Source organism: Meriones unguiculatus, chromosome 10 (genome assembly GCF_030254825.1).
Source record: "Meriones unguiculatus strain TT.TT164.6M chromosome 10, Bangor_MerUng_6.1, whole genome shotgun sequence".
In the NCBI taxonomy this organism is placed as follows: domain Eukaryota; kingdom Metazoa; phylum Chordata; class Mammalia; order Rodentia; family Muridae; genus Meriones; species Meriones unguiculatus.
In genome coordinates, this window is record NC_083358.1 from 18,335,661 (window position 1) to 18,341,749 (window position 6,089).

The following is a 6,089-nucleotide window of genomic DNA, read 5'->3' on the forward strand; positions in this document are numbered from 1 at the left end:
CTATCTGTCAGCAGGGAGAGGCTGGCGGATTTCCAAGTCGGTGCTCCTAGACTTGCTGATCTCAGCTTTTGCAGCACAGGTTTTATAAGATGTGGAAAGAGGGAACTTCGGGGACAGAAGAGTCTGGTCCACCTGCAGGTCATTTCTGCCATAGTCTAGAAGTGGTAGGTAGCAGCAGGTTTTGTGTATGGATCAGGGGCTTCCAAGGGTATCATCAGTCCATTGAATTTCCTGCCCAGAGCTTCTCAGTCCACTTGATGCTTTTAGGTCGTCAGTCCTTTGTCCTTAGCAACCAGGGAAATGCAATCCAAAGCTACACTGAGGTTTCATCTCCCCGCCCCCCCTCCCCCCAAATGACCATCATTAAAATCTGGGAAAGTTGCTCTTGTACGTTGTTGGATGGAACTGGAGGTTTTCATGTTAAGCAACAATGAGTGAGATGCAAATGACCCCGTTATCCCACGGGTCCTTTCATCGGTCGAGGCTAGAATTTAAAGGCAATCTGAAACCAGTAGAGGAAACGCTCTGGAAAGTTCAGGGGGCTAGGGAGAGGGAGGAGAAGGAGAGGTAAGAAATCTTAGTCAGGAGTGTGAACCTGACTGGAATAGGATACATTCGTGTGAGGAGGTGCTGCCGTGACGCTCGTTAATATAACATCAATGTGTATTATTCGAAAATATGTTATATAAAGAACGTGTACTTCATAATGCACTTTGTGTAAGGAGCATAGTGTGTTACAGGACAGACTAGGGACTGTGATGTAGTAAATTAACATGTCTGTCAGCACAGAGCTACGCTTGAAAACGCTTTTGTGACAGAACAGTTGAAATCTGCTCATGCAGCAGGAATCCCTTTCCCAGCAGGATTTTAACGTGTAAAAACAGGAAGACTGTTGCTGATAAATCTCTAGGCCTGTGCGTCCTTCATATTTGCGGCCACTGGGATTGGTTCAGACAGGTGCATTCTGTTTCTTAATCGCACGATGCCAAAACCACGCATGAACTGTATTTTAAAGATCTTACCCAATCAGAAAAGACGGATAAACAGTTGATGAAAGGATGAATACAAATTAAATATGAACAATACCGGAAACCAACAAAACCCACACTTGTCTGAACCGAACAGCAAATCTGTGTGGTTCTGGCCTGTAACCACACGGCCTTCTTTGACTGTGACAGGCACGGTGCTTCATGCCACTGAATTTTCAATTCTCTCATGTTTTTTGGTTATTGTTTTGCCAAAAAAACCTTTGTTTACACCTGCTGCTCTCCCTTCATTGATCTGTACAGCTGGTTCTCTTCTTTTGCGCCAGGAATGCAAGCAAATGTGGTACTGAAAATGCGTGGCCGCTTTCAGGGTTAAGATGGTTATCTAAGCTGCCCAGATAAAGCTTATTTTTCTCCCCAGCTGTGTTTGGTGTGTGGTTCACTGGAACTGAATTCAGGGCCCCCTGCATTAGCTCTACCACTGGGCTACATCCTCAGCTCTTAATGCCCTAATGAGTTTTAAAAACCATTGCAGAAGCAGACATCAAAACTGAACATCCTCTCAAGTACAGAATCTGAGGACATACCCCCTCAGTTTGAAAATACCGCAGTGTGCTCTTGAAGGTCATAGTATGACCCACGCTTTGAAAGGTCTAGATAGGGAAGAAATGAGATAATTGTTCTTAATAATGAGAGAAAAAAGTGTCACCACAGAGAGACAGCTTGAGCGGAAGAGGGTCCGGCTGAGTAGCACATGTGAATTGAACCTGGAGTGGAAGGCCATCTCACTCACAAAGACGAACTCAGAACGCTCAGACTAAACAGAGGAACCCTCAAACCAGAAAGGCGTGGAATGATGCAACATAATCCTTAGAGCAAATGTCTGACAGTCAAGATGACCAGACCCAGTGATGTTTTCTGCCCATGCTGAAGGAGCTGTGAGAAGCTTACAGAACAAATGTACTTAAATGATTCACAACCACAGAACCAGCACTGCAGAAGGTAATGAAAAGATTGTATAAACATGCGTGGTTTCCTAAAAAAAAAAAAAAAAAAAAAAAAATGCTCTCTATGATAAACTTATATCCAATGTTATTCTAAGTGGGGAAAACTGAAAGTATTTCCTCTAAAATCAGGAATGAATAAAAAGGTGTCCACTTTAGTTTTATTTAGTATAGCACTGGGATTATTCACTAGGGCAATGAGGCAAGAGGAAATAAAAGTGTTGGAGGTTTGTCTGATGCCCTCAAGATCTGGTTTCACCTATCTTTGTTTTGTAAACCAGCCTAGACATACCTGATTGGTTGATTAAACAGCCTATACCTGGGCAAGGCAGAATGGGATAGGCAGGGCTAAGGTTCCCAGGCTTGGAGATGACAGGAGAATCATGGGAGACAGACAGATAGTAAGAGAGGAGGAAGGAGGCCACCATGATGGGTAGTGTGGAGAAAAAAAAAAAAAAAAAAAAACATGTGGACTGAGAGGAAGGACTCCAATAATGGCGTGAAAAGGTCCAGATGAAGAGTACAAGCAAGTATCATGGGATTATGGATGGAAAGTAGACCAAGTAAGGAGTATTAAGGTGGATGGCATTGGGTGGGGGCTGGGAGATGGATGTTGAGGATATTCAGACAGCAATGGTAGGAATCTCAGTCCGGCCCAAGGTAAACAAGGCAATTACAAAATCTAACAGGTGTCTGTTGTCTTATTATTTGTGATAGGGGGTTAGAAAATACTGCCATGATAATCTTAGGGATAACAATAAACATTATATAGTCCAACCTCTTTTTTTATTTTTTTTATTTACATCAACCTAAGAGAGCTATAGGGAAGGGAGAACTCAAATTATCCCCGATGCAGGCAATTTGAGCCTATACTTAAAAGACCTTGAAGATTCCACCAGAATACTCTTCTAGATGATAAAAACTTTCAGGAAAAGAACATGATACAAAAATCAATATACCGGAACCACTGGGGGAGCAGTGAGATGGCTCAGTGGTCAAAGGTGCTTGCTGCCAGGCCTGGCAGCCTAAATCTATCCCCAGAACCACGTAATGAAAAGACAGAACCGATTCCTGCAAGTTGTGCTCTGATTTCCATATGTGTACCAAGGTAAACACACACACAAACAAATAAATAAATAAAATTAAAACAAAAAACCAAACCAGCTACAAAATACCATTAGCTTACTTGTTTTGTTTTTCTTGTGTTTAGTAGATAAAATGCAGAGAAAGATTTCTGGGAAACAATCTCATTAACAACAAATAACACAAAACACACACACACACACACACACACACACACACACACCACCCAAGAATAAGCCTAACTGAGGTAACAAAGGGCCTCCTGAATATAAATTCTAAACCACTGAAGAAGAAATGGGAGGCCACACTAGAAGGCAGACATCCCATGTTCATGAATTGGCAGGTTACTCTAGAAATGGCTACCCTATTGAAAATGGTCTACTGGATCAATCCAATTCTCAGACATTCTGCCCTGACATTCTTTACAGACATATAAAAACAATCCCGTCGGGGAAGCAGAAGCAGGCAGATCTTTGTGAGTTTGGACCAGCCTAGTCTACAAAGCAAATCCAGGACAGCCGAGTCTACACAGAGAAACCCTGTCTCGAAAACCCCAAAAGAAAACAAACAAACAAACAAACAAAAACAAAGAAACAAACCCCCCACAATCCTAATGGATATTGGGGCACAAAAGAATCCTGAGCAGAAAGAGCAGTGCTGAAAGTACCACAGCACGGGGTTAAGCTGGGGTTAAGCTGTATTATATAGCCACATTAACTAATAGCTTGGTTCTGGCACAAAGGCAGACTCAAAGACCCCCACAACATATTAGAGAACCCAGAAATAAACCTCCACAGCAAATGTCTCCTGATTTTTGACAAAGATGCTCAAATGTGTAACAAATGGTGCTGGGAAACCTGTATACCCACATGTGGAAGAATGAAACTACATCACAGTCTCTTACTCTGCCCAAAACAACTGAAAATTGATCAAAGACCTGAAACTTAGATACTAATAGAAGAAAATATGGGGAAAAAAACCCTTCAGGATACCGGCAGAGGCAAGGACTCCAATAACCTAGGAAATATCAAAAATTATCAACTGGAAGAAACTTAAAAGCACGAAATTAAAAATGTCTGCAGCAAAGGAAACAGTTTCCAGACTAAGCAAGAGACCACAGAATGGGAGAAAAGCTTTGCCAGCTATTTACCAGACAGTGAACTAATAGCCGGCATATAAAAAAGACTAAATAGAGCTGGTTGTGATGGCGCATGCCTTTAATCCTAGCACTCAGGGAAGCAGAGGCAGGTGTATCTCTGTGAGTTTGAAGCCAGCCTGGTCTACAAAGTGAGTCCAAGACAGCCAATGCTACAGAGAGAAACCCTGTTTTGAAAAACAAAACAAAAAAACCCGAACAAAACAAAACAAATACTACTACTACTACTAAAGACTAAACAGATACCAATCTAAGCAATTAATCTGATTAATAAGCGGGCAGATGAAATGAGCAGACAGGTTTCTAGAATCACACAAATGGCCAATGAATCTTACCAAGAAATGTCCAGCATCCTTAGCTCTCATGGACATGCAAATCATAGTAAAATTGGCGTTCAGTTTCCAGTGTTGACAAGGATCCAGCCAAAAGGAAACCTTTAAACACTGCCTTAAGCCTTAAACACTTAACTGTCCCAGCCATTACATGGGAAAGCCTGATAACCTGAGTTCAGACCCCAGAACCTATGGGATACAGTGGCTAGCCTCTGAAATCACAGCACTCCTACAGAGAGATGGGAGATAGAGACGGGACTTCCTGGAAGCTTCAAGTCTAGCTAGCCACAAGTAGTGCTGAAGCGGGAGGCCCTGGTTCAAGAACCTACTCCTGAAAGTTGTCCTCCAGCCTCCACAGCCCTAGCAGGCTGGTGCCAGAACTCTCACTCACAGAACACAAGTTCAAAAGAGACAAACACTGAATCACCACCAAACATCTTAGATATACCCCTTCTAGGTATATTCCCAAAGGAATCCAAGTTGCATGCAACAGAGGTACTTGGACATCTCTGGTTTTTCCAGCATTATTCACAACAGCCAAATTATGGAATCAGTAACAAATAAACAGATGGAGATAACAGGATATACCTATGGTACAGAACAGTATCCAGCCATTAAAAAGAATGAAATTGAAAGGGTTAGACTAACTTTGTAACCTGTATGTCTTCTAAAGCCTATAGCTTTGAGTTTTAGGTTCAGGTTAAGCTAAAGCCTCTTAGTACCTTTCCAGAGAATGGAAAAATGTAACCCTATCTGTGAGGACAGATATAAAAAAAGGGGCAAGCAATGACCTTCACTCAGCAAAAGAAGGACCAGACCCTTGTCTTTGAGATAGCATTTCTTAGCAACGAACCCAGACTTCTTCTGAGTAGCTTTTGACCTCCAGCCAAAAGTCTGCAGCCCCTAATCTTCAAGGATGAGCTAACCACCCCCACCCCACCTTAAATTGCAGCTGCATCCACACTTGGCAGGACTGGCCAAGCTTGAGCACCTAAGACTAACTAATTATCTTACTTTATAGCTTCCTCATCCAATCCTAAATTGCCCAAACTACGACTTCAAATCTCCCGCAATTTTTCTTTTAAAAACCTAAAGGCCTTTGTTTCCTGGTGCCACTCTTTGCTGACCGGCAGGGGTGACCCCATTGTGCAATGGTTAATAAACCTCTTGCTTTTGCAACGAGTCTCGGTCTGGGGGAGTTTCTGGGAAGGGCACGATCTTAAACTCCTGAGCTGTGAGACCCCAGGTCTTAGAAAATGATATCATTTACAGAAACATGCATGGGACCGTTAAGTGAAGATACCGTTAAGTGAAGCAAGCCAATCTCAGAAAGCCAAATATGTTTTTTTTTTCCTTTAAAAAGACCTATTTTTATCACTTTAAATTATGTGTAGGTATATCTGCATGTGGGTACGTGCAAATGAGTACAGTGGCCCCAACCATGTGTAACTCCAGTTCCGGGGGATTCAATGCTTTCTGCGGGCCTCAGTCGACACCCAGGCACGTGGGTGCCTGGGCAGGATAGTTA